Here is a 16950-nt window from a genome sequence, read left to right as displayed (position 1 = left end):
ATTAAGCGTCACCATCAACCGCCTGCGGATCGGACTCCTCGGGCACGTTCTGCGCTCACCAGTCGACACCCCGGCACAACTCGCTATGGGTGCGTACTTCCGTCGGGCCAGCGATCCAGCTGCACAACGCTTCCACGGTCGGCCGCGTACCACCCTTGCAACCACCGTCATCGCCGATCTGACCAGCGATGGTATTCCACTCGGACGCAGACCGATGTTGAGACCTGGCGCACCAGAGCCCAAGACAGAAAAGGCTGGCGCGCCCTGAAAATAACTTGCTAGGACCAAACTGTTTAAATCACTCTAGACCGATTATTCAGAAATGACGAGACAACTCACCAGCTATTATATCAATGAGTAGGAATTTTCACCTTTCAGTAGCGCATCCTATCTATTGTACTCTGCAGCATTGTTCCTCAAGATTCTGAGCTTTCTGTTTGTCTTTCTCTTTATCATCATCCTGGATGGCACAAGTGAAGTAGGCGTCCCCGCTTACATCGCGATAGTGCTTATAATAATGATAAAAATAATAATAATCACCTAGATAAGGAGCTTACCTTCATGTGGTTGCAATCAAGGACACTGAATTATGGCAGCACAAGACCAATCCCTCAAAACGAAAAATTACCAATACGCCATAATGAAGTCAATTGCTCGAACTGAGGCCAATTGCAGGCTTTGCAAGGGCAGCTTAGAAACAATTGACCACATTGTCAGTGCCTGCCCAGTTCTTGCTCGGACCAGTTTCATCGAACGTCATAACCGGATAGTAAAGTATGTGCACTTCGAAATGTGTAGAGCACGAGATCTACCTACTGGTGCTTCACGATTCGACCACCAGCTCAAGGCATTGGTCAAAAGTCATCGGTATCGGCTCTATTGGGAGTATTCGGTTCCAACTGACCTGAAACTATCAGCAAACAGGCCCGATCTGCTCCTTGTTGATGACAAGGAGCGCATCGCCTACATTATAGACATCAGCGTTCCTGGTGAGAACAACATCAATAAGAAAATGGCTGAAAAGCGCTCGAAATATTATGATTTGAAGCGGGAGATTTCGAGGATTTGGTCCATCACCCAGGTTGACGTGGTTCCTGTGGTTGTCGGTGCCCTGGGAGGCTTGGTGAGGGAGACTCCTCAATGCCTTCGGACTGTACAGGGAGGAGACCTGGCTATTGTACAACAGGAGGCTATACAAGGTTCGATTATAATACTAAGAACTATCCTTAACATGTAGATGCACCTCTGCTGCGTCTGCATGTTCAATAGCTAAGAGACTTGAATAACGACTGATAAAGACTGATATTTCCTTTGTTACTCCCTTCATTGGTTGATGTATTTTGCCTGTCGCTGCAAATTCTTTATTATTGTTTTGATGTTGGAGTTCGGATTGAGTTTCTTTCCTTTCTTCCTCTTCCTTCAACTGTTTCTTGTCTCTTTGGTTTTTAGGTTTTATTTATTTATTTTTAGCAATCAAGGTAGGGTGACACGATACAATGACAGCACTGGAATATCGAGGTGCGATTTCTCACAAAAGCGTGCAGAACACAAGGGTATACAAGTAAGAACTAAGCGTGACAAGTGTGTATCAGCAACAAAAACAAAAAAGTGAGAACGAATGATAATAATAACAATAATAAACAAGAAGGTGACAAAACACATTTAGGCACAAGTGGCAACAACGTTGCCACACTACACAAAAGAACATTATTTGAACAATTTTAGGGTAATAACACTATCTTTCTGGACACACAAATTCGGCTTATGAATGCGCTGACAAACAGCTTCCAAAACTTGTAACTGCAAAAGATAACCATGACGAGCACGGCACAAAACAGAAAAACAGTTTTTCTTTCTGTTTTCTGTTTTGTGCCGTGCTCGTCATGGTTATCTTTTGCAGTTACAAGTTTTGGAAGCTGTTTGTCAGCGCATTCATAAGCCGAATTTGTGTGTCCAGAAAGATAGTGTTATTACCCTAAAATTGTTCATATAATGTTCTTTTGTGTAGTGTGGCAACGTTGTTGCCACTTGTGCCTAAATGTGTTTTGTCACCTTCTTGTTTATTATTGTTATTAGTATCATTCGTTCTCACTTTTTTGTTTTTGTTGCTGATACACACTTGTCACGCTTAGTTCTTACTTGTATACCCTTGGTGTTCTGCACGCTTTTGTGAGAAATCGCACCTCGATATTCCAGTGCTGTCATTGTATCGTGTCACCCTGCCTTGATTGCTATATTATTTATTTTTGTTTGTTTTTTCACTTTCTTTTTGCTGACCCACCCATGGAAATATTTCCCGGTGGGTCTGGCTTATCGCCTTCGAAAGAAGTGAATAAAGGAGAGATAATAATATTAACTGGTTTTGAGGGAAAAAGACAAACGGGAAAAGTCCGAAGAAAAAATTGACTGTCACCACAAGGACTCGAACCAGGGATCCTCGCTTGTAGCCAGCGATGCTCTAACCACTGAGCTATGGTGTAGTCGTCATCCAAGCAGAGACCGTTCAATGTTTTCTTCAGTCTTCGTAACTCACACTTCCTGTGAATCCACACAGGCGGGTGGGACGCAGCCCTCACTGTACCACCACACTTCACGTACAAACTAGCACGCGGGGAGCCCCAAGTCATAAAATATTAGGTGTCAAATAGGTGTCAAATGACACTGGTTGGCCGTTCTAGGTATACATACTCGCCATTGTGGTACCTCATCATTTATAAATCAAAGGTTTATGGCAGACGAAAAAGGAAGCAAAACCAGGAATAGTCACAAGATTTGAGCGTATTCTGATTAGCCATAGTTCGGTAGTTCCAAAAGTTTTGACCCACGCGGTGTCAAATGACACCGTTGGCTGTTCTAGGGTTAAGTTTGTGATTATCTACTAAGGCCTTCACCATGATAATCGAACTTACATGTATCACTCTACAAGAGCCATACAAGTGGTCCTGAGCTGAGGAGAGTGTTCAGTCTGCGTGCGTAGATCAGTGCCCTCATACAGATGAGATAACCTTGTTTCTGGTGCAGTTCATGTTGCTCATCTTGTTTTACTGTCTTATTAACAGTAAATATGTATTTGCAGCTGTAACAACAGTCATGCGTTGTGTTTGTAGTCAGTGTAACAGCAGTCATGCGTATGTGTGTGTGTTTGTGTGTGTGTGTGTGTGCGTGTGCGTGTAAGTGTAAGTGTATGTAAATGTGCGCGTGTGGCTAATGAAAAAGCCACTTCATAGCTGGGTGGTATAGACCAGGCTGAAAAGTGGCGGTCAATCCTTCAGCCTTGCAAGCTGTTGAATGGTGCAATCCTAGCCGAAGTTGCTACGGCTACTGCCGTAGCATCGCTATCATCGCCTCCGGCGATGGGCGTCAAATTGTCAAGTGGTGTGTGTGTGTGTGTGTGTGTGTGTGTGTGTGTGTGTGTGTGTGTGTGTGTGTGTGTGTGTGTGTGTGTGTGTGTGGTGTGTATGTGGCGTTTTTCTGTGTGTGTTTGTATACATGTAAACACGGAGTGGTTCTTTCAACGTGCAAAGGACACTTGTTCGTGTAGTGATCTGCTCCTCACTCGTAGTTAGAGTATACGCGTACAATGTGACTCACTGGATCACAACGGTAACAATTTATAGTTACATGTACAGTGTATGCGGGAGCATGCTGGTTGTATGTTTGCATCTGGGTTGACCAAACTCACTACCTGACACAAATAGTTATCTGCTTACATGTACATTTAGAAAAGCGATCCTGTCAGCTTTTCTATTATTGTGTTCACATGGCAAGAAAAAAGACATCGCTATGCTACGTAAATTTCTACGTAAGGTGCTCGGTATTTCACTCAGGCTACGTAAGTCTCTACGTAAGGTGCCCGGTATTAGATCTACCAACGGGTGGATGCCGCGTGCAGTGCAGTTCGTGTTCGGATGTGCATGCGGCATCCACCCAAAACAGAACACCTCTTCTACAAAAATTTATTTTAACATTTTGGGAAAGCGGAACTGAAAATAGATGTGGTCACTGGTCAAGCGGATGGCACAGGGTATGATTGTCGAATGCAATGCACCATGCATTCGAAGTACCGATCCAGGTGCTCCTTGAACCGCTCACGCCACATAAATCCCGCCAAGTATGTGGGAAATAAGGTGTCAGATTTTCCGAACATGCGTTTCAGCTGCCGCTTTGCTCTCATCCACATATTCTCCACGTTGTTGGTATGGACATCGCGGTCATTGGGGTTCACGAAGTTAGCTTCATGAATCACAACATCATGTTGAAAGATGCCCCCATGTATCGTCGAGAGATTGGCATATGCAGCCCATCCATCCGACATGATGCGTGTCCCGGGGAGGAGCCACTGAGCTATTAGGGCAGTCAGTGTTGCTGCCGTGCGATCAGGAACAACTTGCATGATGCAAGTTCCGGTGTCCCTTTCGATTGCACCAAAGACCCAATGGCCATCTCTCCATTGACCGCGATGGTACTTCCGGTGAAAGTATTTCGACTCATCAATTTCCACCACCCGAGGCTTGCCTTCATCATCGAAGCCTCCGAGATGGTATGGGTTATTGGTGAGGTACTCACCTGCCACGTCTCGAAGAAAATTATACCAATCAAGCAGTGGCTTCTCCGTCACCTTGTAACACCTTGTAATTTCCTTCTGCGGCTCTTGCTTGGCCCAGAAGACGATGATCTTCATCAATAAATCAAGAGGCAAATGGCTCCGTTGGAAGAATGAGCCAACACGAACGCCCTTGACGTAGCTGTCACGTTGGCATCGCCAACGATATCCATCAATGCCTCCGTTATACACTGAAAAGGTACAGCGTTGATTGCACGTTGGACACACATGAACGTTAGCAATCAAGCCATAACGTGCCACTAGCTCGATTCCACGCCCCTGACAGAACTCGATGATGATGGTGTCAAGGAATACTATCCTTTCGAGCATACCGTTGTAATCCAATACTTCCTCAGGTGGAATAATAAATTTAGGGGGAGTGGCCATTTTCAATACTGAAGGGAACGTTGAATGTTTCAGTTTTGCGGTTAATCCAGAGAAACGAATGAGAAACAATTGAAACTGCTCAGAGTCAACGCAAGTTGCACAGGCTGTTGGGGCCAACAATCGTTCTTATAAGGAGCTGAAGAACCCCTTGGAATCATGGAATCTCCATATCCGTGACGTACATGTACATGATTGTACAAGGTGTTAGATACATATCTAAACCTTGTTTTAGTTTACACATGTTGAATTCTTGTTGTTGGTTTGTTTGTTTCATTCTGTTAAACCAACAACATGACTGTACATGTATACGGTATGGATATGGAGATTCCATGAGTCACGCCAGAGAGTCGTAAAATACCGGGTATTTTACGACCAAATATGCTAAAAAATATGCTTATCACCTGATGAGTGCCTGAGATGGCATGAAACTTTAAGTTGTGACTAATCAAGCCATCTGTTGTTCTGACTAGTGTGTCACGGCTCTACCTTCCCGGTATCGAGCTCTCTTGGATTTCTGCTGGAATTCACAACAGTATAAATTTTTATATATATAAATATTTATTACAACATCTCAAGACTCGGTGGAAACACCGGCCAATGTTAAGAGAGTGGGTGATTGCCAACCAAGGCGGTAAATAAAAATAAGGGGAGGGAAAAAGAAACAGTAGCAAAATTAACAGCAACAACAACTCCGTAAAGAAAGATAATGTCAAATAAAAACAGTGAAAAACACAGAGACGCAAAGGACATGTGGATAATGAGCGAACACGACTTTATAAACATGAAATTCAAATTCAAATTCAAATTTGGAAATAAATCCGAAAAAATCATATAAAATGCCAAAATTCAAAGTAAACCAGGCGAAAATAACGGCCGTTAGGCCGCGGTCACACCGAGCTCGATTCAGCCGTTCAGCCGAAAAAAGCGCTTGTTTACGTCACTATTAGGCCCCGGTCACACTGAAACAAGCCACTTTGGGCTTGTTATCGCTGGCGCTCAGCAGGCTTGCGTGGTCCCTGTGACGCGGTCACACCAGACCTTGACTGCAAAGCTTGAATGGCTTGCTTTTCTTACCCGCCAAAATTAAATTTTGAATATCTCGACGCACACCAATGTTTGCAAGAAACCGGAAAGCAGAACGTTCGCGATCTAAAACTGTGCTTGTTCTTGTGTTCAGTTTTGATGAAGAAGCAAAGGAAGCCCGGATTCTGAATTGCGAAGTTCAATGCGCTCTTTTTATTTGTTCGGTGTGCATGGACGCGATGGTTCGGGTGGTGTTTCCTGATGTCGAGCTTTCCGCCCAGCCGGTTGCCGTTCTTCAACTCGGTTGCAATCCACTCTCTTCTTCGTACCCGGCTTTCTTCATGAATTCGGTCGTGAGTGTGGTGCCTTGTCTTGGCCTCAAACCACAGCTCCAACAATCTACGCAGCAGTCTAGAGGCACAGCGGCAGAAATCCATGGTCGTCGGACAAAATCCAAATCAAACTGAATAAAGGGTAGTTGGATAGACAGACTCACGGTCAAAACCAAAGGCGCAGGGATAGCACGGTTCCACGGACACAAGAAAAGAACATCAATATCAGTTCATCATGTCAACTAGCTACATGGTGTGCTCCAAGCGCACTCAAATAATTTTTAGAATTTCGGCTTTCAGCCGCTTGTACAAGCTGTGGCTGAAACAAGCCGAAAAAAACCGGCGGAGAGTCAGCCACGGCTGAAAGTCGCTTCTTGGACATTTTTCAGCCATTTCCATGGTAATAGTGACGTAAACAAGCGCTTTTTTCGGCTGAACGGCTGAATCGAGCTCGGTGTGACCGCGGCCTTACCATGGAAATGGCTGAAAAATGCAATAAATAATGGGAAAGCTGACAGGATCTCTTTTCTAAATTTAGCTTTTCCGCTGCCAAAGCCTCCTTTTACGGAATACTCGATGACAGGTGATCTCTGAGTTGACCGGTTTCCTTCGATTCATTTGCTTATGCTCATCCTTTCATTAACGGAAACGTGTGCTGATTTTATTCGGATTAAGATCCATTTTTATCTCTTTGCCCTTGTCTACAGTGTGCGAAGAACGCGAGTTCACCTTCTTGACGGTAAGGCTTATGTTAGATGTGTTGTCGAAATACTCATATTCATTGTATGAACATTGGTACGTTACAAGTAAGGCACTGGTCAGTGGCATACTATCGTTGGCAGCTCCCAATCTGGAGGGAAAGGTTCAAGGACCCATTGACCGAGTTTGCAAAATAAATTCGCATATCAGGGAAAATCTACATTGTGGGGAGGTTCAGTAAACTTGTTTGCTTCATACGAAACAAGCCAATGGGTGCAGTCTCGTCTTGTAAAGATCTCGTACTTGTATGATTTGATTTGTTTACTTGAGTCTGGGCTGTTTTGATTTATTATTTGTGAGTACCGCCGAGATGGCACTGCCCCAAATAAAGTTTCGTGCCGCCAAAGCAAGAATTACGATCTGCAATCTGTTTGCAGTGCCTGCAAGAATGTGCTGTACATGTATCGTACTTTCTCTGTTGCTGTTTCGGTTGCCGTCATGTTGCTATTATAAAGAAACGTTCAGTAGAGAGGTTCTGCAAAACGAAAATTCGAACGAAGTTTCGCGACAGTCCTTGCGAAAGTGTGTACGAATTTTTGCACAAACTTTGCGTTCTGCACATGTTCGTAGTTTGCGCGGGCCAAGTGCACGTACGCCATGACCCAATCTAACGAAAGTGTGTACGACAGTTCATGTCGCGTTCTCTGCAAGTTTCGCGTCCAAAGTTGCGAAAGTTCGTGCGAAGTTTCGCACTTCATGACGTAAAACGAAAGTTTGTATGCATTTTCGCTTACAGAACCTCTCTAGCGACTCATTTGTTTCATACGAGACAAGTCAATGAGTTTGAAGTCATTGAACTACTTCCAAAAGTTGTATCGACATCAACATGATTACGATTTCAGTGCAATAATATTTATCATATTATGATGCAGGATGACCTTATCACGATAACCCATGATTATAAACCATTATACTTGGTCCGCCCAGTTAAAATTGGCGCTTATCTTCACACTTGTCTCAGGAAAGAAATACGAATATTTGAAGCAAGCCACGATCACAAAGCACTATATACATGAATATTTACATGTCAGTAAGCAACTCAGTCGAAAATTCAAGCAAGTTACACATCCTCCTCGCCACTATCGTCGCTGGAGGAAGAGCTCAAAATGTACGATCCGGACAGCTGCTGCACGGGTCGTTTCATAGCTTGTTCCACTTCTCCTCGTCTCGAATCAGGCTCAAAGGCAGTGCGTGCCTGTCACCTTCCCATCAGAAGCTGAGTGAGACTGCCCGCATGTTGACTGTAAGTGTTATCCCCGTTCGTCGCAATAATGCGTCTTTGTTTGAGACAAAAAGGCAACGCCATATCAGTGTCCTTTTTTCAAACCGCCTCTTGCGCTTGTCGTACTTGCTGATCAGCACCCGTACCCACGCGAGCCGCTGTCGCTTGAAGATCTACATGCAGCGCAGTGATAGCTTCCGCTTGATGTAGCACCTGTGGCCTGTGCGTACTGCACCTACAACGCCGTGCACCAGCCACCAGACTTTTCGGCTAGTTTCCTGAACGTCCTTTGCACGAGTGTTTCTCTCAGGATTTGGTGTTTTCTTTGATTAGCTCCTTTGGCCTGTCCTCTGTGAGCTTCAAAGTGTGTCCGCCGGATTGGTCTCACTTTCTGGAGATATCGACATGAGCTGCAGTTTCTTCGTCAGCGATTTGCTGGTGATAGCCCTTCACTAGGCGCTGTACTGTGCAAGCAATGAAATTCAAGCTCGCGAAGCGCTTTTTCAGTTTTCTATACCTCCCCGGGGTAAACAATCCTTGCCATCAGACAGCTGGAAGTAGACAGAAACTGTATTGTCCATCGCTCTTAAATGCGAACATCCTGACCTATTTTACGGACTCGAGCGGAGGTTGCAGTGTTTTCTTGCGCTGACGGAAGTGTCCGTCGGCGGCAGCTCCGTCAAAAAGACTCAAACGAACCGATTGCTACTTCTGTGATGGTTTGTGCTGCCATGTCGTCGGATGCAATGGTCAATGGTTATGTTCGGATGGTGAATCGGTGGTTCCATGCCATGTGGCACAGGCAGAACACCAAAAAATCAAGTTAGAAGATAAGCGCCAATTTTAACTGGGCGGACCAAGTAAGAACAGAATCAACAAAAACATCTGCGACACGCACCTGGTTACATTTCTCAAATCAATCTGATCGAGGGTGGGGAAATCTGAAATATCTGAAAGGCAAGACACTTTTATGACAGTCATGAAATTCTGCTACAGCAACATGCACAGAATGACCTCCGTATAAAAAAAAAAAGTATCACCATGGTCCACCACAACTCACATGTTTCCTCGCAGAAGAACATGCTAGTGCCATTTCCTACAAGAAAAGGCTTGCACATCAATGCGTATAATACGGTATTGATATGATGTGAAGGCCATCATTCACATATTGACATAGGGCATTCCATTGATTGGTAACAGAAAAAAGCAAAAGAAATTATAGCAATAAAAACTGCTTTATGGCAGTTTTCTGAAAAAAAGGTTATTGTGTTCTAGTCCATGGACCCCGTCTAAAAAATAAGAAATTAAGGAAATGTGATAGCCGAAAATTAAAATTTCACACAAAACCTCACAATAATCACCCACAGAATGAAAAGCTACATGTAGAAGACCTTTTCCCCTCGTGCTTCTCTTTCCTATGCATGCATGACTGCATGTTGCCAATAATTGTTGGTGCAGTACAAATTTAGTGTTGAAAGCAGCATTTCAAGTGTTGTGATTATTGTGAGGTTTTGTGTGAAATTTTAATTTTCGGCTATCACATTTCGTTAATTTCTTACTTTTTAGACGGGGTCCATGGACTAGAACACAATAACTTTATTCAGAAAACTGCCATAAAGCAGTTTTTATTGCTATAATATGCAAGTGCAGGGTGAGTATACAATACATGAACTTTGTTGTGAATTGCAACATAATAATAATTATGATCAGGCTAGTCGCAGTAGAATGGTGACGTATTTGGGAGTCATGTCTGCCAGTGAACAAAACACGTAACATGTTGATAATTATGTACATGCATACCAAAACTGGCAAGCGAAGAGAAAGGACTGAAAGAAATTCTTTCATTGTTTGTCACACTACATACATGTAAGCGGCTGTACACACAATTTGATTTTCGGAAAGGAACGTTTTCTAGGGACTTTCATCATTCGATGTTGCATCTACGGTAGCATTCTTAGCAGTATCCTTTTCATACCAGCATAGATTGTACATGTATAACATTTGAAGTGAAGAGCGAAACTGTGTGCAAAAGAATGATGATAAGGAGGTAAAAAATGAATGATAGCAGGTTCATGTTGGTGACGTAACTTGCAAGCTGTACGTACAGCTACATGTACAGTAACATGTAAATGTGATATGACGCACATACATGTAGGTTAGGTTATATCAGCATGATTGAAATTGAAAACTTTCACGGGACTACAATGTGTCATTGATACAAATATGATCAACCAGCACCTCTTTCTTATATAGTAAATAAACAATATGGCGATGAAACACAAAAAAAAGTATCCAAAGTGAGGAGAGATGCGACTACTGTAGCAAGAAACTGATAAAAGAAGTAGTTCAAGAAAATGAATAATCAGCCTGGAGACAATAAATCTAGTATCGCAACAAGGAGCACAGGCAAAGAGGGAGAAAAGAGGAGTTATCTTAAATACTGCCATTATCACGTGTCAGCTATCCAAAAGCTTCAGCTAAGCAGTTTTCCAGAGGAAAACAATGGTACCCAGTGTACCCAGTGGAACAGTGCTGCGCTTCTGAGACGTTCAGATTGGCATGAATCCCGTTATCATACCCTAAAGGTCCTCGTCAAAATATTGACTAATCAGCTGTAAAGGATGCTCTTTACATGTCCTGGATTTGATGACTTGGAGATGCCAATACGAACCAGCTGTAATGCTAGATGAACACAATTCTACAGTGCAATGAACCCTGTCTCCAAGCCGTAAAATCGTTTTGTACCTTCGATTGAGTCCAAGTGATTCTTCATCCATGGTAAGCGATGGCGAGCAACAGCCAGTGAAGCAAATGGGCTTTCCCAGGTATATATGACGCATTGCTTTGTCGAACTCATCACAGTGGCTGTAGATGGTCAATCTCTGAATCAACGTTTCTTCTTCCCTTGGTGTCATCCACATCCGCATTTGCCGCTTCCTCATGGCAGGTTGCAAATCTTCAAACATCTTGCGCTCGGTTAGGGCGAGATTGAGGAAACTTTTGTCTGACAACTCACTGACGATTTTATAGAACACTATCCCAAACTTGTCTCTACACACTGCCAAAATACACACAGGTTTTTCTCCCTCATCATTGTTGGGAGAGTCACTGGAGGCATTGACATTGTTGTCAGAAGAAGTGGAGACAACACCAACACACTGACTAAGTTTAGTATCAGAGCACTCTTTCCCTTCAAATTCAGCCATATTTACTCTAGCAAACATTAACTGTACGATGAACACTCTGATCGCTTCTCAACCTGGCGAAAAGTGAACTTGGATTTCAACATCATCTACCTTTATACATACATGTATACATGTACACGTGGGACTGCATGATTGTTGCTGATGGTACGTGTGTCTAGCTGATAATATTGGTAACGCAGACAACTTATCTTGCTGCGTAGGACAAGTAGGACTTTCCCCATAGAATAAAACTATCACGCCTATTGAGACCTCTGACAGCCACCCACAATAAAATTCAACAGTAGGTGCACAGAGCACGATCGCAGCTTATTGTCCCCATTACTGGCTGGACCAACCTGGAGGACAACAGTGCATCATCCTCTGTCGGCATGTTGATAATGCCCTACGCCATGGAATGTGTTATTGCTTGCAAACACACCTGGATAGTGTTAACTTCCCCAGCGTAAGTGAGCAGTCCTACATGTATGTACTGTGCAAACAGGCTTAGATCGACGTGCAGAATGCTGCTATCAATGGTTCTAAGCGCAGATTGACTCCGGTTCAAGTGCATTGCTCGTACGACACTGTACCACTGCTTCGCTGCATACGTCTGAGACCATTCCACTCCACAGCGTGTCGCTCCTGTCTTAGAGTCTGTCCAGGTATGTCACCAGTGATATACTATTAATTTGAGGGCTTGGGGGAACGATACTCGAGATTTGGTCGGTTCATCTGGAAGAGCAGCGATCGGGGAGTGGGTCTACGTTGCAACAGCACAAAGACGCTGGGTGATATGCTAAGAGTGTGCCATTGCTTACACGAATACAAGTGTCACGTCCCAGGATAAGCCAACTGCTGCCTGATAGTCCTGTGACAGCAGGATCTACGTAGTGAGCAGCTCTGTGCTGAGCTGTCACGCCCTTTTAGTACAACGTGGTTTGGCCAGTGTCTTGTCCCACGTGCTTAGCATGTAGGTTGAGCGACACGCGCTTTCCCATGTAGGTGACATGCGTTCTTGGCATGACACATCATGTGATCCAAGGCCGGAACCTGGTCAGGTAGGTTCTCGCGTTGTGCGTTTCCTGGAAGTGCTTCACTTCCTGGAAATGTGACTCCAGGCTTTGTGCAAAACCAAGTCACTACGACGTTCTACAGGTTTCCACGATGCCTCGGCGCTTCGTGCAAAGAGCCAAGACTAATAATGACATTGCATAACAAGAGCTAAGTGCAAGACAGGAGACGTGTGCAAGAACAAAAACCGTCACCGCGCAAGAGGTCAGAGTATCGCGCAAGCAAGACCAAGAATGCAGCAGAACTTACCATAAGAAGCCGCTGACCTATGGCACGTTGGGTGAGCGGGCTTCGCAAAGTGACCCTCATATACTCACATTGTACTCTGACGTGGTTGAGCGGGCCCACGTCCCAATTTGGTCTTTCTTCTCTCGATGTCTTTCTTTCTCTTTCTTCTCGAATGATCACCGTACGTATACTCTGCATTTCTGCTGACTGGCTGCGCACATTCCGGTTTGACTTGTTCTGCTATTTCCAAGAATTACCTCGCAATGATCACGCCATAATATCTCTGAACCACCCTATAAAAGAAGCTCTCATTCTCTCTTTTACTTCAGTTTTAGTCTAGTCTAGTCTGGTCTAGTCTAGTCTAGCAGTCGAGACTCGGTCTCAGCTCTCTGTCTTCGTTTATTTTGAGCTCGGATTTGATACTACTCACAACGTAAAACTAACAGTCTTTGTCTATTGATCGTGTGGGGTTGAACTTGGACCAAGCCAGCTATATTGGTTGGCCCCTGGGTTGTGTTGGGCTTGTCGTGAGGCCACACGTCTATATTCAGTCGCCGCTCGTAGTAATTTCGGAGTCCGGTCCCTGTGAGCCAGGGATGCGACATTTGGTGCTGTGACCAGAATGGTCTAAGTTCTCCTCACTCCGTAACTGCAACGACGCAATGTCCACAGCAGTCTTTCGTGAACAACCTTGTCTCTGAAGGCAGGTACTTGGCGATAGACGTGGCAGGGCAACAGCAGTGTTGGACGCTCCAACTTGGTACGAAGAAAACTTCGAGTGCGTTTCTCTTTCAGATCCAGCACTCGCTTTCTTTCCGTACCTCGTGTTCCTGTAGCGCTAGCGCTGTAGTGCGAGTTCGTAGTGCACGACGAGCTTGCTTTGCTGCGGACTACACCAAGGTGCGAAATTTATTGTCAGTTGCACGATCGATCGAGGAGTTGTTTGCATTCATGCAGTTCTCAAGTTCTCAAGCAGTGCGCGTTTGTCACAGTCAGGTTCAGATATGGAAGGGGTTCGTGAACCCGTGTACCATGTGTAGTTCTACGCACATGTTTGTAGTGCGAGTTCGTAGTGCACGACGAGCTTGCTTTGATGCGGACTACACCAAGGTGCGAAATTTATTGTCAGTTGCACGATCGATCGAGGAGTTGTTTGCATTCATGCAGTTCTCAAGTTCTCAAGCAGTGCGCGTTTGTCACAGTCAGGTTCAGATATGGAAGGGGTTCGTGAACCCGTGTACCATGTGTACGCACATGAGCCGTAAACAGGGCTTGGGTCCTCTTTACGGAGCGTTTTGAAAGTAGTCACTACGACTGGATCACGGAGTAGTGCAGTGTAGGTTTCAAGTTTCTACAAGAAAACGCCACTGTTCGGACATGGTGTTTGTTGAGACCGCTTGAAGCTTGACAAGCTTGACAAGTCGTCTCTTCGACGATGAGGCCTCACTGACGTTTGCACTCAGTTTGTTCTCAGTCGCGCAATGGCGAGTGCTGTTTGAAGACCGGTTGTTTCATGGCTGAAACGATGAGAGGATGCAGACCACGTCGCTGGTTGTGGTCGAATTCGAAACTCGTTCTGCGTGTCGACGCACCAGACGAAGATTTGTGACGCCCAGCGTTGGTGCTGGCGGAAGCAGTTTTATCTGCGAATGCTCTTGACGATCATGTCGCGAGGATGGCGAGTTCTGACCTTGTTGTCGATCTTCATTCTCCAAACGTTCTGTTTGTGAAAAAAGAAGTTTGTGGAGAGGATGGCCGGACAGTACATGACCTACTAGTCTGTGCTGGAGTGTGTACTCGTTACTCGCCGCGGTCCTTGTCCTTGGTGAAAGTTTACCAGTTTCCTGCAGAAGGAACTGTGTCCTGTGAAAGTGTCATGTCGATGGGTGCCTTTGCATCCTCAACAAATGACTGAACTGTGCACCTGTTCGGGTTGTGTACGGCTCAGAGCAGTCAGTTGGTCTCTGTGGATAGGGCGCCCGGATCGGTCAGTTGTAGCCAATTTCGGTTGGTGTTGATGAGCTTGGGTAGTGAGCAACGGAGAAGAGGACGGTGGTGACCATACAGGCCAGGATGGGAGTCCTGGGGCTGAAGAAGTATGGTCTGCACTTCATAGGACTAGGTCCTAGAACTGAAGTGGAAAGGCTGTGGTGGGAGAAGATGATTTGGATCTGGATCCCATGAGCACAGTGTTGGCTGATCAGGGGACGCCCTGTGTTGAGGAGCCTGGTAGGCAAGACTCATCTGGGGAAGATGAGTTGTAGCGCCGGAGGTCCCAATTATTATTTGCTCGTTATCAGATGGATTTTACTACAAGCTCTTTACTGATCTTGTGTCACAACTGTGTAGCACCATCGGACGCGATCTCACCGTGCATCTTGCAATAAAATTCAAAAACTGCGCTCAGGCCTTCAGTCACTTTTGTATCAAAAGTTGCACACAAAATTATTGGTGGCGCAAGGAGAAGCTTGTCGTTTGGAGTGACAAGTGATCACCGCTGCTTTTCCTTGTCAGAGTCAACACTACACTTTGTTCTGCGGCCTTGGGAGTAGTGTTGGAGTAGAAATTGCTGAGGAGACGTCGCGGAGTGGCGAGCTTTCCTGCGCAAGTATGACTTTGGCCGTATTTCAGCATGGTCGAGTGGACAAATTCAAAAAAGGTTATTTCAAGAAAACCCCAAAAGGAAGATGGGGGACATGTCCTCAGCGCCAGAAGAGGTGTTCTACTATCTGCCGGTGTATAGTTCTGGCCAATTGAGGACGTAGCTGGCTGTTTTGCCAGCGCTTGTAAATTGGCTATTTTCAAGACGATCATTTGTGGCGTCAGGGGGTGATGGACCTCGTCTTCTGGGATACTGGCGTGGCTAAGCGGTACTGCTCCAGGAACTCTTCTAAGGTGAGGCAATGTTGGCTTGGTCGAGTTTTGTTCATAGCTTGTCCGTATACGCTGTGGCGTGACTCGTTTCTAGACCCATAAATAATGTGATATTTCGGCCATTTTTGAGGGGTATGCAAATTTCAAGGTTCCCTTCAGAAACTTTTTCAAGGGCTTTGCACAATCGATCCACACCCCAAAGGGAACCTACCTGCAAATTTTGAGCGAAATCGGAGAGATCCACTTGCACACATACTTTGGTATTCTCAGACATGCTCTCTTAAACAAACTGAGGTATAGTTGATGTTCGGTCATGATGGAAGGAGGGCTGGAGTTACTGGAGAGATGAGCTGATTACGAGAATTCGCAGGGTTAGGGTGACATCGCTTGGACGAGTATGACGATTACGAAGACAGTTGAACATTACAGTTTTCAGAGGTAACTCAAACTAATTTGGCAATGAAAAAATCTTTCAAAGCAAAAGAAGTCAACTAAGCTAAATGAATACAAGAAGTCATGTTTTCCCTTTTCCAGATCTCTAGCGCATGGACGCCTTGGTTTGGGGATGCTAATGTATTTTGTTGTACTTGTGACCACTTGCAAGTACGAAAAAGGCACAATTTTCCGAACTATGGGGCTCCATAAGTACAACAAAGTGAATATGTATCCCCGCGTGCCAAATCATAAGCATAATATCAGGATTTTTCGCGCATGATGTGAGAATCCATGAAAGCATAATTCCATGATTTCGCGGGCATAATTGTGCTTTTAGTGGTGTACTAGCTGTGCTAGTACTTGTAAGCAACAATCCGAACTAGCGCAAACACTGCACTGCATTGCTTTGTACTGCATTCAAGACTGACGTCATGCGCTTTGTTTTGCTTCGTAATCACATTTGGCACCAGCCCATTTTGCTGAAAAGAAAACAAATCTTGCTTGCCCTGTTGTGCTCTTCCAGAAAACGGATCCTGCTTCAGCAGTGTTTCTTTTCGCCCTGTTCTGCTCATTCAGACAACGGATCATGCTTCAGCAGTGTTTCGTTTCCTTTCGTAGCTTTGCTGCCACCCCGAGTGTCACCTCAACACTATATTTCTTCAGTATGTCTGACCTAACTGTCGACACTGTCAAGGCAATGCCTTGCCAAGCCCTCCGCTGGGAGCTTTATCAGCGCGGCTTGAATCCCAAAGGAAACTTAGTAAAAGTATTTTACAGGACCGTTTGCTGGCACAACTAGCCCTTGGTAGCGGCAAAAAAATTTCCTTGGGT

The sequence above is a fragment of the Sycon ciliatum genome, chromosome 9 (assembly GCF_964019385.1).
Source record: "Sycon ciliatum chromosome 9, ocSycCili1.1, whole genome shotgun sequence".
Classification (NCBI taxonomy): domain Eukaryota; kingdom Metazoa; phylum Porifera; class Calcarea; order Leucosolenida; family Sycettidae; genus Sycon; species Sycon ciliatum.
The sequence above is the reverse complement of the archived record's forward strand: the minus strand, read 5'-3'. Positions refer to the sequence as shown.